The sequence below is a fragment of the Drosophila miranda genome, assembly GCF_003369915.1.
Source record: "Drosophila miranda strain MSH22 chromosome Y unlocalized genomic scaffold, D.miranda_PacBio2.1 Contig_Y2_pilon, whole genome shotgun sequence".
NCBI lineage: Eukaryota > Metazoa > Arthropoda > Insecta > Diptera > Drosophilidae > Drosophila > Drosophila miranda.
Genome location: NW_022881614.1, coordinates 5,603,994 through 5,624,825, shown reverse-complemented (window position 1 = coordinate 5,624,825; position 20,832 = coordinate 5,603,994). Strand labels below are relative to the sequence as shown.

Below are 20,832 nucleotides of genomic sequence, written 5' to 3'. Positions count from 1 at the left end.
GTTGTGTGAGGATTGAGAGGCGGACTCGAGCGTGCAGCCAAGAGCCAAAGACCCCAATCCCTTGAACCAACGGTGCCACGCTTGACGCGCAACCCACCAGGAGTGAGGCACCCTCGGGCCGCAAAGCCAAGGGAGTCGAGTGAGAGCGAACGCGTCAGGCGCCTGACTGAGAGGCGGATTTGGGCCACGTGCCAAGAATCGCTAGCCCCAGTCAGTAGAGCCGGCGGTGCTACGCTCGGCGACGCCGTGGGGGGCCCAGGGAGCGCCACGCTCATCGAACCACAGAGGAGAACCCCGAGGAGGACCCGCACCGGAGTCGGAATAGAGTAAGATAGACTTAAGATAAAGCATACTAGCATACCAGTACAAGACCCAACCCGTGCCTTCTTACTTGTCGTCGGGGCAACATACAAATATTGTTGCAGCGAGCCTACCGACCGCTGAGCCAGCCCAGCTGCATCAGACGGGAAAAGAACGGAACGTTACAAGCTCTTTATGATTCTTCAATATTTGTTCTTTGAATTCGGAGTAGTTCGGAATATTTATGAGTTTGGTACTGGATTTAATCAGTTTAGTGAAGTGATTTGGACTGATCTCCAGGAATGCCCTTTGGAACAGTGGGAAGTCTACTTCGTTATGGAAATATAGTGCACTCTTTTTGGTACACACATATTCCTTTATTATATCTTTTGCTTATGATTCTGTCATTTCGGTATATGTGATTTTTATCAGTATCTTGTGGAAATAGTGGGATGTTTCTACCTTATCCTCATTACCTTTAATCAGTTCTATTTGCCTATTATAGTAATTGATTGGTCTCTCTGTAGGTGGAATATAATTTGTATTATCTTCTTGCGCGCTATGGACCGTTGCACAATCACTATTAATGGTTTCCCCGAGTAGGTTTTCGTTAATCTTTACTCTTGATAGCGCATCGGCTACATGGTTCTCCTTTCCGGGTAAATATTTTATTTTGAAGTCAAATTCGTTTAATTTGATCTTCCATCGTTGTAGCTTCATATTTGGTTCCTTGAGGTTATTCAACCAAATCAAGGGTTTGTGATCACTTAATATCTCAAACGTTCTACCAAACAGGTATGATCTGAAATACTTAGTTGCCCAAACTATAGCTAGTAATTCCATTTCTATTGCTGAATAATTGATTTCATGTTCGTTTAAGGTTCTACTTGCATAGCAGATTGGCTTGTGGTCTTGCGACAACACTGCTCCTAATGCAATGTTACTTGCATCGGTTGTTACCGTGAACATTCTGTTGAAATCTGGGAATGCGAGGATGGGGTCTGAGGTGATAAGTACTTTCAATTTTTCGAAGGCCTCGACGTATTTTTCCTCTGTTGGGTCTATGACTGCTCGTTTCTTTAATTTGAGTGTCATAGGTTTTGCTATATTAGCGAAGTTGGGAATGAATTTCCTATAGAATCCACATAAACCTATGAATGATTTTATTTTTGTGGTTGTATTGGGTATTGGGAAGTTTATTATGGTAGATATTTTCTTTGGATTAGGAACTATGCCGTTAGTTGTTACTACATGGCCTAGGAATTCCGTTTCTTTCTTCAGGAATTCACACTTATCCATTTGTAGCTTTAAGTTGGCGTCTCTCAACTTTCCAAATACTCTCCTTAGTGACAACAGGTGTTCTTCCAATGAAGTGGAAGATATAATGATGTCGTCTAAGTATACGAGGCAATCTTTGAAGATTAGCTCTTCTAGCAGATTGTTCATACATCTTTGGAAGGTAGCGGGGGCAGTGGTTAGCGAAAGGGGCATACGAGTGAACTCGTAATGACCATGCTTCGTGGAGAAAGCTGTTTTTGGGATTGAGCTAGGTTCCATAGGAATTTGATGGAATCCCTTAGCTAAATCGATTGTTGTGAAATATTGGCACCTACCTAGTTTATCTAGTATTTCGTCCATTCTGGGTGTAGGAAATTTATCCTTGATTGTCAGCTCGTTTAGACTTCTATAATCTACTACCATACGATATTTCTGCTTTCCTGAAGCATCTATTTTCTTTGGTATCATAGCGATGGGTGCACAATAGGGAGAATTCGACTTACGAATGATTCCCTGTCTAATCATATCTTTGATTTGTTGAGTCACTTCTTGATCGTGTATTTGAGCATATTTATATGGTCGACGATATACAGGATCTTCGTGATGGGTTTTAATTTCGTGCTTTATAGTACTAGTGAAGGTCAAAATGTCACCTTCTTTATACTGCACGTCCTTAAATTCATAGAGAACTTTCTTTAGTTTTTCCTTTTCTTCGTCATTTAAATGTTCCAACCTTAGCTGGTTGCATTCCCTTAATTCATTCTCTAATGCGGAAGCGAAGTATTGCTCTCCTTCAGGAGATGGGTCAAGGCACTTAGGTGTTGATATATCTTCGTTTGAAGATGGCTTATCACCTTTGTGTGCGGTCTTGCCGACGGCAATTGCTTCTCCACTTTGGATGATTGGGTATGACCTTTCTCCTAACGTTACCGTTTCATTTCGGTAATCGATGACGGCTTTGCTGGCCATCAAATATTCTCTGCCTAAGAGTATGTCATAATTTTCAGAAAAATTATGAATATAAAATTTTTGTTTTGTCGGACAGTTTTTGGTTGCATTACGTGTAATGCTCTGAGTCAGACGGACGGGTCCATTGATGGTATGGACGGTGAGGTTGTCGCTATCGACTTTGGAATCTGTATAGTTTTCTTTTATTATATTTATTGACGATCCCGAGTCCGCGATACCTCTTAATTTTTTATTATTTACGATTATTTCTATATATGGTCTTCCTCGATTTCTTCCAAAGCACTCTGCTGAAAATTTACATCCATTTTCATTTGTCCGATTTGGCTTTCCCTAGATCGTTTGACTGGCTGATTTGGTGCACTGCTACCTGCCTGAGTCTGATTGATTTGATAGTTTGTGGGATTCTGTACTCTGCTGTAACGCTTGGATCAGCGAGAGAGCTAGTTCGCAGCGCCATCTAGTGGTCGGCACCGTAAGGGCCGTGGTAGACCAAACACCCTCTATGGGCTAGGTCGGGGAGATCACGAAAAGTGGCATAGGAAGAGTGATAGAGTTAACAGCTTGGATTGTCAACTTTCTCTGGCATTTCACCCTGTCCTTTGAGAGGGCCCGAGGGTTGTAGCTTGTTGAGGGGCTTGGCTTCGGTCTCTTCCCGTTTTGGCGCTCGACCCGAGCGTTCGTTTTCTCTGTCAACAGCCAACAAGTATTTTTTATAAGTGCTAAAAAGGGAAAAAAACGTGTAATCGCGGCGGGAGGAGAAGAGCTTCAGCATTCCGGCATTAGTTTTCCAGCCTAGGTGAGATTGAGAAGGGTAAAGGAAAATTGGACTAGTCAGATAATTTCATCCGTGTAGGACCGGCCATTGGCGCAGTGGATACCGCAAAGGAGGAACGCCGCATCGCCGTATTTTCTTTGCGAAGCGGCCCGGATCAGCTTCGCGGATCCAAAGACGCGAGGCGTCGAGGAGATCGAGCGTCCAAGGGACGCCAGAAGGGGTCCAGAGGAGCAGCCAAAGCAGCGTTGGAAAAAATTGCAGGCCCAAGTTCACGGTCACCGACGCCACGCTAGCGGGAGTTGAGTGGTTTTTGGGGAAGAAGAAAAAAAACTCAATCGTCTTGTTGAAAAGCGAGCCAAGGCAGGGCTATATAGCGCAGCTAGAGCGAAAGCAAGAGCAGTCCGAGATTTGGCGGGGTTTTTCGAGTGGTCTCGCGAGTGATTTTTATCGTCGGGAACCGTCCCAGGGAACGATGGAGTGATTTCGGAAGGGAGAAAATCTAAAACTAAAAGAAACCGGGAATGGCTGAGATCTCTAGTAATAATAGGATTCAGTGTTAAGTGATTAGTGTTAATAATTTAATGAGTTAAGTAATATTTCTTTGTTAGTTTTTTTGTGCGTTAAAGTCTGCGACAGTCGGCGAAGGGCAGGCGAAAGAAAAGGAAGAAAAAGAAAGGGCAGAGAGAGCTTTTTTTGTTGTACTCGAGTGGAATGAGTCGCTCAAAGTGAGAGTGGAGCGAGCAAAGAGTTTAATTTGTGAGTGAGGTTTTTTTTTCTGTGTGCCTTTGATTTACTCCCGATTGGAGTTCACTTTACAGGTCCAAATCTCCTCCGGGAAGCGCTTCGTCGGTGGATATGCGGATCATCGGGTGAGTGAGAACGAACAAGAAAATTTAACCCTGGCAATTCCACTCATGAGAGAAAAGGAAAGAGAAATTTAGATAATTACATAATTCCCCCTATTGTTTGTTCCGTTTCTTCCCCTTTTCGGTCTGGCTGTTGTACTGTCTTTATACATGAATTCCGAGATAATTGTTAGTTTTATTCCTCATCATTATTAAGCAATTTTATTGATATTATTTTTTTATTCTTTTACTTTTTATGCGTACTTTTTGTTGGGTTATATTTAGTTTTAGTTTAGGAATCGCTCAGGTTTTAGTCATAATTCAATAAATTTTATAATGTTTTAGTTCACAGTTTTTTTTTTTGCCTTCGGCTAGCCAAATGCCCCTGAGGATCCCATAACGACGCAAAGGGGTCATTCCATATAAATTGCGACCTAGGAATGGCCAAGGTAGGGAGGGTCAATCCGCCCTCAACGAGATCTGAGGCGGGGAAAAGCGTTCGGGGACAGGTCGGAGAAAGGGCCAATTATGTGTTCAAGCAATTTTAGGTCCACCTTAACTCTCGTCGTAACACGCATAAATTTTAACTTGTTAATAATGAGGATAGGCATCCGGTGAGAGGAGGGCAAGATCACCACCCCAATTAGCCGACGAGCATCCCAGCCGGGAATAACCGCGTGCGCCCTTCTCCCACTCCCCAACACCCAGCCTGGTTCGTTACAGTTATAAGTAATTATTAATTTCATTATTATAAAGTTAGTGGCGCCCAACAATGGGACCCAAAATAATTGGTAGAACCGCATCCCGATGTGGTCAACAATATCGCAGAAACACACACATCAAAAACACTTTCGGTTTTTCTGGCAAACGATGTACATATGTAGTGGGCTTGAGAAGAGAGGCATATACGTTTATTCGCTTTTATTCTCAAACTACGGTTGCTGCAGCATCTGGGCCAGAATACCGATCTTCATAGTCAGCTAAATTTTGCAAGTCAGTCGCATAGGATTTATTGTTGAGAAGTTGCTAGCAGCGATCGACAAGCCACGGCTGAGGACGTAGAGCTTAGTAGGCGATTAAATACCCTACAGTAATGGAGTCCGTAGCCCAACGAGTTAGACGTTTGGAAAAGCAGGGAAGAAGTCTTTAAATAAGTCCACCCTGACCACGAATAACGGGTTTTAGCAAAGACCCATCCATAGTTTACAATAGTCATGCGGCAGAGCTAGCCATCAAACGCTCGGAAATACAGAACAAAATCTTTAATAAGAGTTTGCCTGGCCACGGGTGATGGAAAACCAGCATACCTGTCCGCGGAAGCAAGAGTGCGAAGGAGAGTAAAGAAGACGAAACTGATTAGCTTCGATTTACTCGCACTCGAGCTTGCAGTCGTTGTTTTTGTCTTGCGGATCGGCGCTCCAAAGCAATAAAACGTTTGGTTGTTGTTGCAAGGGCTGATTAGCACGGCACAAGCAGCGGTAAATTATCTTTGTTCTTTCTTCTCACACCAGTTCCGATATGATTTTTTTTCAGGGGAACTAAGCTATGCTTGAAGGCAAATAAATGTTTTTTTGATTTCTTTATATATTGCGATTTTCACAAAATATTATTATTTTTTAATTATAAATTGTTTTTTTGTTTTATTATCAGTTACAAACGCGTCTCACTTCCTCAAGCTGTAAGCAAAGAGTTTTTATTTTTTTTGTGTCACAAGAAAAAAAGTTGCTAGAACGCCGAAACAGCTGTCTCGGTTGAGATAGGTCATCGACCGGCAAAGAATTGTGAGCACTGGGAAAAAAAAAAGTTAGTTGACGTGCCGAAGGGAATCAATAATGGAGGGAGAACCTGTAAATCCGTCCGTTTGCATTCTGTGTGGGGAAGAGTTTGGGTCCCTGCAGTCATACAAGACCAGGTGTGGCCACGAATTTCATAAAGCTTGCATCGTCCCCTACTCGAAGGAAAATGCTAAATGTCCCAGATGTGGAAGAGTCACTTTTGAGTTGCAAGGCGGCGCATCGGTTTCGGGCACGCAAACCGCCAAACAGCAGGCAGGAAGCAAAGAAAAAGCTTCAGGCACCCCAGCGACGGGATCAGCAAATAATAATCCAGGTTCAGCTTCAGTTGATGGCGGGAATATAGGAATCATGATTACCCAAGCAGTGCGAGCCATGCAAAACGACCTTTTAACCCAGTTGTCGGAGCAGATGGCGCAAATAATACAAACCAATGTCGCTGCTCATCTTCAACTGACTGGCCGGGATCAACACACTCGAAATATAGCTCCAGACCATAGTTCGCAGGGTCAGGAAGCAGGCGGAGGCCGAGAATCGGCAGGATTTTACAGAGAGGGCAGAGACACTCCTAGAAGTTTAGCTTCCGATCTGTCCCAAAGGCCGGACATGGTCGTACACATTATGAATGGTTGGAAGCTACGATTTAGCGGGAATGCGGATGGAATTAGCGCTGATAATTTTATCTATAGGGTAGAAGCTCTCACCCATGCAACGCTGGAAAGCAACTTTGCGGTGCTATGTAGCAACGCTAGCATCCTCTTTGACGGAAAGGCTCGGGAATTCTTTTGGAGGTTTCATAAGTCAGTGGTAGTAGTCCGATGGGATGTGCTTTGTCAGGCATTAAAGAAACAGTTCCGAGACACTCGCACGGATGTGGACATTCGAGAGGCGATCAGGGACCGGAAGCAGAAAGAAAAGGAAGGGTTCGATGCCTTTTATGATGCCATAGTCCAGCTAATGGATAGTTTAGAGTCTCCCTTGTCAGAAAAGTCTGTGGTAGACATACTGCGAAGAAATTTGAGGCCCGAAGTAAGGCACGAGTTGCTCAATATAAAAATAACTTCGGTTGGGGAGCTCAGGGAAATATGCAGACGAAGAGAGAATTTCCTGGAGGACGTGAGACGGAATTATGGGTATCAAAAGAGTGTCCCTTTCCGTAGGCAAGTAGCTGAGTTGGTGGAGGAGCACATGTCTGATGACGAAACGGAGTTTTCCGAAGGTGAGGGCGAAGCCGAAATAGGAGCGTTGGCCTTGGTATGCTGGAACTGCCATAAGGAAGGACATCGGTACCAGGATTGCGAATCCAACCGCAAGATCTTTTGCTATGGGTGTGGCATTCCAAACATTTACAAACCAGCTTGCGAAAAATGTCAGAAAAAAAACGGCATGGCGAGCACACAGCCTCGTCAGCTTCAGAGTGTGCGTCGCCAAAAATCCGCGAACCCAGACGCCAGCCAGTAGAAAATCAACACCAGGCAGTTATAGATACGAGCATTCCAGTCCAGCCCGTCAGTACAGTAAAAACAAATTTATGGCATAATTTCATTAATTCTAATTCAGATGCAGAGGCTGTAGAAACACTGTTCCGTCGTAGATCCAATTCAAGACACTCCAAACGGATGAGATCATTTTGGAAGGCAGCTAAGTCAATAAATGCGATTAGATACAAAGAGCTCGATAAACGTCCGTACGCAGAGGTAAAAATTTTTGAGCGGCCAGTGCTTGGGTTGTTAGATACGGGGGCAGCGATGAGTGTAGTTGGTGGGAATTTGGCTAAACAAATAATTACCAGCAGGATTCCATTTAAACGGGGCATCTCAGTTGCTCATACTGCAGATGGCAGGCGGCAGGAGGTTCTGGGTCGATTGAGAACTCCAGTCACCTATGATAACGTCGTGAAGGATTTGGAACTACATATCATTCCGTCGCTTAGCCAGGACTTATATCTAGGAATCGATTTTTGGTCAACGTTCAATTTATTACCTCCGGAGATGCAGGTAGCAGAAATTTGTCAGGAATCGCACGTACTAATTCCAAGTCAGAAAGAGGAGTTGCAGAAGGTTGTGTCGGAATTTCCATCCTTTGCAGTCTCTGGTTTGGGTAGAACATCGGTTTTGTCGCACTCCATCGATGCAGGAGATGCTAAGCCAGTAAAACAACGGCATTTTCCCGTGTCACCAGCCGTGGAGAAACTGCTGTATGCCGAAGTGGATAGGATGCTCAAATTAGGAGTTATTGAGGAATCTGATAGCGCCTGGTCCTCTCCAGTTGTGCTAGTCCAGAAACCGGGAAAGGTTCGACTTTGCCTAGACAGCCGAAAAGTCAATGCTGTTACACGAAAGGACGCCTATCCGTTGCCGCAAATAGACGGTATACTAAGTCGCCTCCCCAGAGCCATGTTCATCTCGAGTCTGGATCTCAAGGATGCCTATTGGCAGATACCCTTAGATCCGGAGTCTCGGGACAAAACTGCTTTCACAATTCCAGGTAAACCTTTATATCAGTTTAAGGTTATGCCGTTCGGTCTCACCAACGCGTCGCAAACCATGACCAGATTGATGGACAAGGTGATCCCTGCGGAACTTCGCAATGAAGTCTTCGTCTACTTGGACGACCTGTTAATTGTTTCCGATAGCTTTGAGTCGCATATGAAGGTGTTGAGAGTTGTAGCGCAGCATGTTCGATTGGCTGGATTAACGCTCAACGTAGAAAAGAGCAAATTCTGTATGCGTTCGGTGAAATATCTTGGTCATATCGTCGGGGAGGGTGTCATTCGAACGGATCCCGGGAAAATTTCGGCCATGATAGACTTTCCAGTGCCGAACTCTTTGAGAGCCCTACGGAGATTCCTTGGGATGGTTGGATGGTATCGTAAATTTATAGCAAATTTTGCGTCGATAGCTTCCCCTCTCACTGACCTGCTGAAACCTAAGTGCAGATTTGTCATGACTCCAGAAGGACGTACCGCGTTCGAGGAACTTAAAAAACTGTTGTGCTCTGCGCCAGTTCTTCGTAGTCCCGATTTTAGCCAACCTTTCTTTGTGCATTGTGATGCCAGCAAGTCGGGTGTTGGAGGTGTCTTAGTGCAAAAGACTCCGGAAGGAGACGAATTTCCGATAGCTTTTGTGTCGAAAAAACTTAATAAGGCGCAAAGAAATTATTCTGTGACCGAGCAAGAGTGTCTGGCGGCGATTGTTTGCATCAATCGTTTTAGGGCATACATAGAGGGACATGATTTTACGGTTATCACCGATCATGCATCTCTAAAATGGCTCATGACGCAGACGGATCTACATTCGCGGCTGGCCCGATGGGCATTGAAATTACAGGGCTTTAACTTCAAAATAGAACACCGGAGTGGGCGTTTAAATGTTGTACCCGATGCCTTATCCAGAGTTAATGAAGAAGAGTTGGCGGCCGTTGATGTTGGTTATGGACAAGCAGTTGATCTCGAGTCACCAGCTTTTCAGTCCGACGAGTATGTGGAGCTGGTAAGCAGAATAAGGGCCAATGACGTTAACTTGCCGGATCTGAGGGTGGTCGAAGATCGTGTGTATAGGAAGTGTGATTTCGCCACAGGGAGTACTCTTCATGATCATTTTATCTGGAAGTTATGGATCCCACAGAGTCTCATTCCAGAGGTACTAGCCAATGCTCACGACCATCCCTTAGCATCGCATGGGGGAATTCATAAGACTCTAGAGCGAGTGCGACAGTTTCTCTATTGGCCAAGTTTAGTCAAAGATGTAAAAGCGTATGTACTCGCGTGCGACACTTGTAAAGCAACTAAAGCACCGAACTCTGTCCAGCGACCCCCGTTGGGAGTGGCACCCGAGTCGCAGAGGTTTTTCCAGAAGCTATACGTAGATTTTCTCGGCCCTTATCCACGTTCAAAAAGCGGGAATATTGGCATATTTATAGTACTAGACCACTATTCTAAGTTTGTCTTCCTGAAGGCTGTAAAAAAACTAACGGCTGATCTCGTGATCAAGTATCTGCAGCAAGATCTATTCCACACTTTTGGCTTTCCGGAGACCATCGTATCGGACAATGGCTCGCAATTTAAGTCGGAAGTCTTCCAAAAGTTTCTCAAAGCGCACAAGATATCACACACGGCCACAGCAGTATACTCTCCGCAGTCGAATGCGTCAGAGCGAGTAAACCGATCTGTAATTGCCGCCATTCGTTCCTATGTGAGGTCCGATCAGAAAAATTGGGACGAGGAGCTGAGCAGCATTTGTTGCGCCTTGCGAACCGCGGTCCATTCTAGCCTTGGAACTTCGCCCTATTATATGGTATTTGGGCAGCAGTTCGTTAGCTCCGGGGAAACGTATAAAGTTCTGAGAGCTCTTCGATTGTTGGAAGATAAATCCCTAGTCTTCTCCAAGGAGGATTCGTTGGAATTGGTACGTAGCAAGGCCTTAATGGTAATGGAAAAGCAAAGGCAGAAAAACGAACGAAATTACAATTTGAGATCAAGGGAGGTTTCGTACCAAGTGGGCCAAGAGGTGTTCCGGAGGAACTTTAAGCAGAGCAACTTCCAGGCTGGCTATAGTGCCAAACTGGGCCCAGCCTATGTGAAGGCCAGAATCCGCAAGAAGATAGGTAGTGCTTATTATGAGTTGGAGGATCTACAAGGACGGTCTATTGGGCGATACCACGCGAAAGACTTAAAACAATAGCTGATCCGCGCAGTTTGGATCCGACTTGGGTGATACCACTAAGTCAGATCTTCGGCGGGGGGTATTTGTAACGCTTGGATCAGCGAGAGAGCTAGTTCGCAGCGCCATCTAGTGGTCGGCACCGTAAGGGCCGTGGTAGACCAAACACCCTCTATGGGCTAGGTCGGGGAGATCACGAAAAGTGGCATAGGAAGAGTGATAGAGTTAACAGCTTGGATTGTCAACTTTCTCTGGCATTTCACCCTGTCCTTTGAGAGGGCCCGAGGGTTGTAGCTTGTTGAGGGGCTTGGCTTCGGTCTCTTCCCGTTTTGGCGCTCGACCCGAGCGTTCGTTTTCTCTGTCAACAGCCAACAAGTATTTTTTATAAGTGCTAAAAAGGGAAAAAAACGTGTAATCGCGGCGGGAGGAGAAGAGCTTCAGCATTCCGGCATTAGTTTTCCAGCCTAGGTGAGATTGAGAAGGGTAAAGGAAAATTGGACTAGTCAGATAATTTCATCCGTGTAGGACCGGCCATTGGCGCAGTGGATACCGCAAAGGAGGAACGCCGCATCGCCGTATTTTCTTTGCGAAGCGGCCCGGATCAGCTTCGCGGATCCAAAGACGCGAGGCGTCGAGGAGATCGAGCGTCCAAGGGACGCCAGAAGGGGTCCAGAGGAGCAGCCAAAGCAGCGTTGGAAAAAATTGCAGGCCCAAGTACACGGGCACCGACGCCACGCTAGCGGGAGTTGAGTGGTTTTTGGGGAAGAAGAAAAAAAACTCAATCGTCTTGTTGAAAAGCGAGCCAAGGCAGGGCTATATAGCGCAGCTAGAGCGAAAGCAAGAGCAGTCCGAGATTTGGCGGGGTTTTTCGAGTGGTCTCGCGAGTGATTTTTATCGTCGGGAACCGTCCCAGGGAACGATGGAGTGATTTCGGAAGGGAGAAAATCTAAAACTAAAAGAAACCGGGAATGGCTGAGATCTCTAGTAATAATAGGATTCAGTGTTAAGTGATTAGTGTTAATAATTTAATGAGTTAAGTAATATTTCTTTGTTAGTTTTTTTGTGCGTTAAAGTCTGCGACAGTCGGCGAAGGGCAGGCGAAAGAAAAGGAAGAAAAAGAAAGGGCAGAGAGAGCTTTTTTTGTTGTACTCGAGTGGAATGAGTCGCTCAAAGTGAGAGTGGAGCGAGCAAAGAGTTTAATTTGTGAGTGAGGTTTTTTTTTCTGTGTGCCTTTGATTTACTCCCGATTGGAGTTCACTTTACAGGTCCAAATCTCCTCCGGGAAGCGCTTCGTCGGTGGATATGCGGATCATCGGGTGAGTGAGAACGAACAAGAAAATTTAACCCTGGCAATTCCACTCATGAGAGAAAAGGAAAGAGAAATTTAGATAATTACATAATTCCCCCTATTGTTTGTTCCGTTTCTTCCCCCTTTTCGGTCTGGCTGTTGTACTGTCTTTATACATGAATTCCGAGATAATTGTTAGTTTTATTCCTCATCATTATTAAGCAATTTTATTGATATTATTTTTTTATTCTTTTACTTTTTATGCGTACTTTTTGTTGGGTTATATTTGGTTTTAGTTTAGGAATCGCTCAGTTTTTAGTCATAATTCAATAAATTTTATAATGTTTTAGTTCACAGTTTTTTTTTTTGCCTTCGGCTAGCCAAATGCCCCTGAGGATCCCATAACGACGCAAAGGGGTCATTCCATATAAATTGCGACCTAGGAATGGCCAAGGTAGGGAGGGTCAATCCGCCCTCAACGAGATCTGAGGCGGGGAAAAGCGTTCGGGGACAGGTCGGAGAAAGGGCCAATTATGTGTTCAAGCAATTTTAGGTCCACCTTAACTCTCGTCGTAACACGCATAAATTTTAACTTGTTAATAATGAGGATAGGCATCCGGTGAGAGGAGGGCAAGATCACCACCCCAATTAGCCGACGAGCATCCCAGCCGGGAATAACCGCGTGCGCCCTTCTCCCACTCCCCAACACCCAGCCTGGTTCGTTACACTGCCCTGGTTTAAGGAATTTCTAAATTCGTTAAATAATCCTTTATTATTTACGGCATTATTTTCTGAATTATTTCGATTCTAACCATGATTATTTCTGGAAGTACTTGGGTTTTGATTGTTATAATCGTTACTACTATAGCGAGGGTAATAAGTTCCAACATTCCTACGATTGTTATTTCCGTTTTTTGAGTGTTTGTGATTCTTGTTATCAGTTACGAAATTTTCGTAGATTCCTAACTCTTGAGCTGATTTTTCTAGATTAGCCATAGTAGAAATGTCTTTCTTTGCTAAAATGATGAACAGTTTATTGGGTAGAGCATCTTCTATGGTACGTCTGGTGGCATTTGCCAGAGCGTTTTTAAAGATTATCTTATTTTCTGGGCTAGTCTCCAGATTTAGTTTACTTACTATAACATTTGACTTAATTTCTAGTTCCTCTACGAACTTACGAATATTCCCATTGAATTTGGTGTCGTGTAATTGTTGTAGCAGCGTTTCGTATGGAGTGTGGTTGTTGAATTTGCTGATTAGGGCTACTTTTAGATCGGTCCAGGTGTTGGGTTGAAGGCTTTGTGATAAAAGTTGTGCTCGTCCGCACAGTTGACCCTCAGTGGCTCCGTACATGATGCTTTGTTGCCGGATGTCTTCTGTTGGGTACATTTCGGAGATGTACTCAATCCTGCTTATGAACGAGCTAAGGCGTTCTTGGCATCCGTCGTATGGTGGGATTTGCCTGATCGACTTCAAGGCTTGGTTCAGGTGTATTTCTGTTAGCGTCATGTTGATTTCTTTTTATTTTTTTTTTTTTTTTTAATATTATTTGAGTTTCAATCGTGTGTAGATTCTTTGGCGGATCTCTTTAGTATTAGCGTTACTTTTTCTCTGATCACTGTAGGTTATTACGCACTGTAACTGTCACTACGCCAATTGATCGTCTTAAAAAAAAAAGGATTCACTTTTAACTGAGATCCTACCGACTGCGCCAGTTAAATATGCGACACTTCAGTTTAAGTTTTAAAAAAGGTTTTATTCTTTCACTTAAACTTAGCGTACATTGGTTAGTTATTTCCCCGACGATGACTGAGGTCTGATGTCTTGAACGGAATTAACTTTGGTTGAATTCTCCGACGGTGTCGCGATTGACGTTTGTCTTGACCAGAACTGAGTTGGCTTCTTAGATGCAGACTATTTATATTATGATGCTCGGTTTGGGATTCGGATTTGGATTCGGAGGCGTTGGCTTCGACTTCGGCTTCGGAGATGGAGTACGTGACTCGATCGATATGTGGGAAAGGCGGCTTTTGATGAAAGGCTTCCGCTGCGTATGATCGGTGTTGCATTACTTGGGGGTGGCTGAAAATAGGGCCTCTGATTGGTCAGCTAGGATGGTGTGATTCTTGAGAATCGATTAGTAATTGATCTCTGAAGAGTGGCGTGATTCTGGTGCGGCTGGATTCTAGTGCGGCTGGATTCTAGTGCGGCATCTATTGTTTTATGTTCAACTTCCAGTTTAGGGTGTTTGTTTACATTGCCTGCAATCGGCTACGCGTGGTCCATTTCGAGTGTGAGATTGTTTATGAGGGTTCGAAGCTGAGGGTGTCGTATTGTTTATAGTATTGTGGGTGCAGGGTAATAGACATAGACAAGGGTATGCGGAGCATGGACTATAGATATGTCACTATATATATATATAACGAGGGGGAACGTTGTGAGTTGCAGCGGACACCGCAACTCTACAGTTATACCCGATACTAAGTCAGTATGGCTCTCCTCCGGCAGACGCCGCTAATATTGAACGACACGACAAAGAGTGCGTGCGAGAGAGACAGAAAATCAGTCTGAGCGTGACGTCGGGGGCTGTGTAGCCAGTGCAAATTGATTTGTTCCTTTTGGCTATAAAAATTATCTGATCTGATCCAGATTTAGCAATCTGATAGATATGGTCATTATCTATGATTCTGCGTTTTTAGTTTTCTCGTATCCTCAATATTGTGGATGCAACAGATTTTCGTCCTTTGTGGGGGCGGAAGGGGGTGGGGCGAAATTTTGAAACAAACTCGTCTCGGTCCGATATATAAGGAGTGTGGATACCAAATTTGGTTACTCTAGCCTTAATAGTCTCTGAGATTTGTGAATATCCCCAGATTTTCATCCTTTGCGGGGGCGGAAGGGGTGTGGCGAAATTTTGAAACAAACTCGTCTCGGTCCGATATATTAGGAGTGTGGATACCAAATTTGGTTGCTCTAGCTTTTATAGTCTCTGAGATCTAGGCGCTAATGTTTTACTCTAAGCAAAGGCGCCTATGCTACGTGTGTGTTAGAGAGAGACAGGGCGAGAAAAAATGAAATTGTATTCTTGATGCTGGCTATAATAATAATACGATCTTATTCAAATTCTGCAGTCTAAAAGATATGGTCATTCTCTACGATTCTGCGTTTTTGGTTTTCTCGTATCGTCGAAATTGTGGATGCCACAGATTTTCGTCCTTTGTGGGGGCGGAAGTGGGCGGGGCGAAGTTTTGAAATATTTTTGTAGCAGTGACATATCACAGAAGTCTGGATCCAAAACATCGTTGCTCTAGCTCTTATAGTCTTTGAGCACTAGGCGCTAATAGGGACGGACAGACGGACGGACGGACGTTACACACATCCACTTTTACCACAAATCTAATATACCCCAATACTCATTTTGAGTATCGGGTATAAAAACGAGAGAATAAGAATCGAAATCGTAGACAAAAGCTAGATCAGACTAGGGTGCATTATACACACTGAGCAGACGGGTTTGAATCATTATACGTTGTATGCATATCTTCACTTTCAAGCCAATGGCTCTTTTGACCAAACTACTTTTCGCTGTACATAATTACTCACTCCGGCGTTATTGTCTTACGCTGATCGTTGGGCCCAATGATGTCGTAGATGTTGGCCGCAGCTGTTTAAAATATGGAAATCATAAATATATAATGCATACAATACAATTACGCTACAAACACCGTCGCATAGTCATCAGCCAGTTGTTTTGGTTTTCATAATGCAGACAGAAATTTAATTGTTATGCTCTATCGCGAAAATTGAGCCAAAAAGTAACAAACGAAAGACAATTTAGTGTGCATATGCACATATGTATGTAGATATTTACGCGCGTAACATCAAAGAGGGGTGTTAATAAAGTTTCAGTTACATTACGTTAAACTGCTGATGTTATGCGTTGGAACTTGATAATGAATTAAATTTAAATTGGACAAAACTCGATCCCGTGCGGCTGCTTTGTAGACTCTTGCCCGCCTGAAGTTGGTTAGAGGTCAACAAGTGCGATGTATATGGTTCCTGGCCGTACTGACGAATCTTCCGCCAAGCCTATATTTAGTTATTTATGACTGAGCAGCACTAAATATTCTTGGCGATTGAGGCTGATCTGGTTCACTTGGATCTTTGGAGATTCCGAACTCGGTGGTAATATAAGATCCAGAAAAGATGAATTATGGTTGGAGTTGGAGAGACCTCGACAACTGTACGCCTAAGACAGCTCCCAGGGTAGTCTTCTCGAGACTATACCGCGATGGGGCAGCTTAGGTACACTTCCCTGCAACATAGGTTATGTCAGCACGTGCACGGCATTAATATGAAAACATACCTTTTTCCCCAAATATATCTGCACTAAATTCTTCTTATTCACTGACCACTTGTAATTATATGCTTCCAGCACTATATATATATGTGTGCACTGTGTATGTTGCTCGCACTCGGGAATTATCACGTCTTTACAGATCGATCAACTTTCTTCTTTTGTTCAAAGCAGTAATAGACGATGGACTGAGTAGCCTGTGCAGCAGAGCTTTTGAGCTTTTTACTAACTGTGCAATCGTATGATCTAGAACATTCGAGCAGCATTAGACGATCGTCTAATGCACAGCATAGCTTAACTGTGCAATCGTACGATTGCCGTCTATGCTTCCCACTGTCCGTCGCTTGCATGTGTGCGTGGGCGTTCGGACTTAAGAGCGGCTAAAGCTTTGATCCAACCTTAAGAGCGGCTAAAGCTTGATCATTTGAAAGATCACTAGGGGGTCTCACGAGACGAAAGAAGATAACCAATTCCCTATATTTTTGTGCTGGCTACTACAAGATGGAGTTACAGATTGACGCAAATACATGCACAGTGGGGGGAATCGGAATCATAGACTGATTTTAGGACAGCTATTTCTCTTCTATTAAGAGATGCTGATAGTAGAGAGAATGGAGCAATATCACTTAATATATGGATAGATTTAGACCCAAATTAAAAGTGCTTATGGTCCAGAAGTCGTTTTTTTTGGCATAAAGTCTAGTTTTAAAGCTAGAGCCTTGAAACTTTGCACAATTATTTTGAGTATTTTTATAAAATTTCGGTTTTTTTTTGTTTTAGATTCGACCACGCCATCGACCCCCTTCCACAGAGCACCTCAGATTTGTTTAACACAGAGCTCGAAATTAAAGCTAGAGCTTTTAAATTTTGTACATATACTTGTATACTTGTACTTGTTCTTGTTTTTTTTTTTTTCATAAAGTCGGAAGTTTAAATTACATACTTCAAATTTATTACATTTTGTTGTTAAATCATTATATATAATATCTTATTTCAAATTATCTATATTTATATATAAACTATGGAAATTTATTACACACTAATTTTTTTCTTAAATGACCTTATCTTCTTCTTCTAGTTCTATGTCGTATATATTATAATCAGAATCAGAATCAGATTGCGAGTCATTTTCGTATTCACATGAATCTTTGCTTTCGGTAGACGGCAACTCCAGAAGGCTTAATACTTCTTTGGAAAGAGGCTTTTTTTTGTTTTTCCTTTCCCTCTCCTTTAAACAGACACTCGATAGTAATGAATCCGAGGAATCTATCGCTCTATAAAAAATGTCAGTCATAGTATTTACCCGACTATTTTTTCTTGCATGTGATAATCTGTCTTTTTTGTACATTTTATTCCGTGCCTCTGAAGCATTTTCTCCTAAACATCCAAGTCGAACCAACGTCGAATTGTTTATTTGAAAACCGTGGAATTTATGAATCGTAGGGGACATTGGGTACCACGGATATGTTTGCATATATAAGCACAAAAAGTACTCTCACAAAAAGAACGAAATTTTTTCGAATTTATATAATAGTTACACGAAATTGCGATTAAGATTATGTGAAAATTATTTAAAAGGGCTACGCTAAAGTTGGTTATGGATGATAGTAGCTTAGTGTTCGCAAAAGCTCTTCTTGCCGTATTCCCATCATTGCTATTTCCGTTGCCATTCTGCTTTGGCATGCTTATACGTAGACCCATATCTTCCCAAATCTTTTCCTGAATATATTTTTTCCGAATGCTCATTTTTATCTTATTATCACCTTTTATATGCCATTTTTGTATCTCTATTCTGTATGATATGTTCAAGACAAATTCTAGAAACCGGATCCAAGCATGTAATGGACTTACTCCAAATTTCAAAGCTCCAAGCTTTGGGGTAAAGGTTTCTGAACTAAAATCTGTAATTTCCAATACTTTTGTCGGGGTGACCCCACATATTGGACAACATTGAGTAGATTTAGTTCCAGTTAATACGTTCAGCACTTCTCCATCTATAAGTGTCATATGCATTTCATAGGTAACTACTATGTCAACATTCTCAACTAAATTATAAACAAAGGGTTTAAGAGTGTTAATTTGAAAATCAAATCTTTTTTTTCTATAATTATGTGCGCAGTAGTTTCTTTTACTAGATCAATTTTTAGCGGTCTGCAAAATCTAATAGACTGCGGTGTTCTATTTGTCCAGATGTTCCGATGATAGGTGTCTGTAATTTGTATGGGTATAACAGAAGTTACAAATAAAGAATGATCGGAAAGCTGACTGCCAGGTATTTCAGTTAAAAACTTCTGCTTGTATATACTATGACCCGTTGAGCCATCAAATCCGTAGCTGCAGATTAATTTGATTTCAGATGCATCCGGGAACTGCTTGAAAACATCGGACTGCAATTTAATTATTCGATGTGCTGTATGATCCAAAAGATTTTGTAATGGCACTCGAGCAGTAGTTTCCATTACTTCTATGCACTCTGGTCGGCACTGTAATTTAGCTTCCATTACTTTATTACAGCTAGGATAAATGTCACAGTTATGCCTTTTATTTAAAAGCCTAGTGTTTGTATACTGCTGTTTGTTGAGTGAATTTTCCAGGAGGTAAGCTAAAGCTTCATCTGGTGAAAGTGGAATGGGCTTTTGCAATTGAAGATGCTTTTTCGATTCAGTCGGGTATTCAGGTGTTCTAATTGTTTTTGTTAGGACAAAAGCCACGTCGGTCTTGCGTTCTTTCTTAGCAGAAACTGCCGCAGCATGCATAAGAAGATTCGTGTTATTATTATTATCATTTGCAAGATCAGACGCCAGTTTCCTTTTTAATCTTGTCCCTGCATTTGTATAATGTAATGTTGGACGTCCCATTTTCTTTGGTGTCTTACAATTTTCATCAACAATAATTGTTATTTTAGAAGCCATCCATTTAGCATGGGTGGTCATAAACCGTCATTCCATCATTTTGTTGCACTTCAGAAGGTTTCTTTTAATGAAGGATTCAAAATTACTGATTTTTTTATCTATTTCTCTTTTTTTTCATTTTTCAAATGGTTGTTATTGATTTTACTGTAAATCCAATGTGAGACAGATTTTTTTTGTCGATTGTTGTTGCGCCAAATATCGATGAGATCGCTATGCAAAAACTCGAACTTTCCTGAATATTAACAAATTTAAAGAAAAGGGGCCAAAACGGGCCAAAGTTGTTACTTTCCAGTCAATTACAACATTTGTAGGTACAAACTCACATAGTTAGTTTTTCTCAGCAGAACTCAGTTCATTTGTTATATTCTACGAAACACAGGGGACGCAGTTAAATTTTCTACAAAAATACACATAAATTGGACATTGCACAACACTTAAATCTTGGGACTACACATAAAATAACTAAATACATTAGATACTACATACCTTTATCTTCATTTTCCATTTTTAGCCGAATTTATTTGAGCAAATTTACTCGATCGCCACGTAAAAATGTAAACAAGTAATTTGGCGCCAATTTTTTTCCCACAATCAGCTGATCGATTGTTCACTTTCAAAAGCTCGCCAAAATCTTCAGGGAAGCTAAATAATTTTTTTTTTTCATTTTTAATATGTATGATGAATTTACATTGAGAATTTGCAAGAAAAAACGTAATCCATTCACATAAAAATTTCGACTTTATGCCAAAAAAAAAGAAATCTGGACCATAGTGCAGCGGCCGCTATCTCTCGCACGAAGCAGGGACAAAGAAGATCGGACGATAGCTCTGCGCCTGGACAGTAGCCTCACTGCAGCACACAAAGGGCAACGCAAGCCTCTCTCTCGTGCAAAGCAGAGACCAAGAAGACAACGATCGTTCTGTTGCTGCACATCATCGCTCGACACAAGGCCTCAACTCAACGCTCACATCAGCACAGTTTCTGCTCTCCGCTCGGACAACACCAACAACGACTCGCAAGTTCTCTTAAGCTACGCTTTAAGCAAAGAGAACCACTCCCGAGTACCAGAGCATGATGCAATTATACAAGGTGGTCTCGTCGGCAAAAGTTAGTCCCTTAACGTATGCTAGCAATAAGTGCGAGTGAAGGGCACATAGTATAGTGAGTGTGAGTGAGACGGTATATGTTGATGTTGATTAACCCTTAACAGGCCCGTGGGTTTTAAAATTTTAAAATAAAATGGTTTTACTGATATATTAATATTTAAATTTTATGCAGCCATTAATAATTTTTCTTCAACATTTTTAGTTATATTAAAATGTTCTTTTACTTAATATATAAAGATTACTTCTAATTCTGTGGTATTTTTTTTATATGCTTTTTATAATTTTGTTGTTGTCGGGACATAAGGGTTAAGAATATATCAAAGAATTCGTCCGTTAACAACCTTCATCATCAACAAGCAAGCATGCACTGACGATAAGGGACAACACGAACGAACTTCGGCTCCCGACGAGACCACCTTGTATAATTGCATCATGTACCAGAGTATTTGTACAAGGTCAAAGAGATTGCAACTAAGGGTGAGAAAGGTACATACAGATGCATATAACAGCAACATGTCAACAGCCGATTCTCAGGTGGAGATCGACAA

General features: G+C 42.3%; 3 long non-coding RNA genes across 5 annotated transcripts; 2 read left to right on the top strand and 1 right to left on the bottom strand.

Annotated features, from left to right (window-relative positions):
- Window positions 1-2,968: 2,968 nt before the first annotated feature.
- On the top strand, window positions 2,969-3,983 carry LOC117193206. Its single transcript, XR_004474530.1, has 2 exons — window positions 2,969-3,343; window positions 3,401-3,983. It is a non-coding gene; the product is annotated as an uncharacterized LOC117193206 (long non-coding RNA).
- Window positions 3,984-10,691: 6,708 nt separating this feature from the next.
- On the top strand, window positions 10,692-12,629 carry LOC117193205. Its single transcript, XR_004474529.1, has 2 exons — window positions 10,692-11,089; window positions 11,147-12,629. It is a non-coding gene; the product is annotated as an uncharacterized LOC117193205 (long non-coding RNA).
- Window positions 12,630-18,509: 5,880 nt separating this feature from the next.
- On the bottom strand, window positions 18,510-19,776 carry LOC117193736. 3 transcript variants are annotated; one of them, XR_004474674.1, is made up of 3 exons: window positions 19,665-19,776; window positions 19,502-19,575; window positions 18,510-19,410 (listed from the first exon to the last, which is right to left on the bottom strand). It is a non-coding gene; the product is annotated as an uncharacterized LOC117193736 (long non-coding RNA). The 3 variants fall into 3 exon arrangements; XR_004474672.1 differs by lacking the exon at window positions 19,502-19,575 and having other exon boundaries at window positions 19,665-19,775; XR_004474673.1 differs by lacking the exon at window positions 19,665-19,776 and having other exon boundaries at window positions 19,502-19,635.
- Window positions 19,777-20,832: the final 1,056 nt, after the last annotated feature.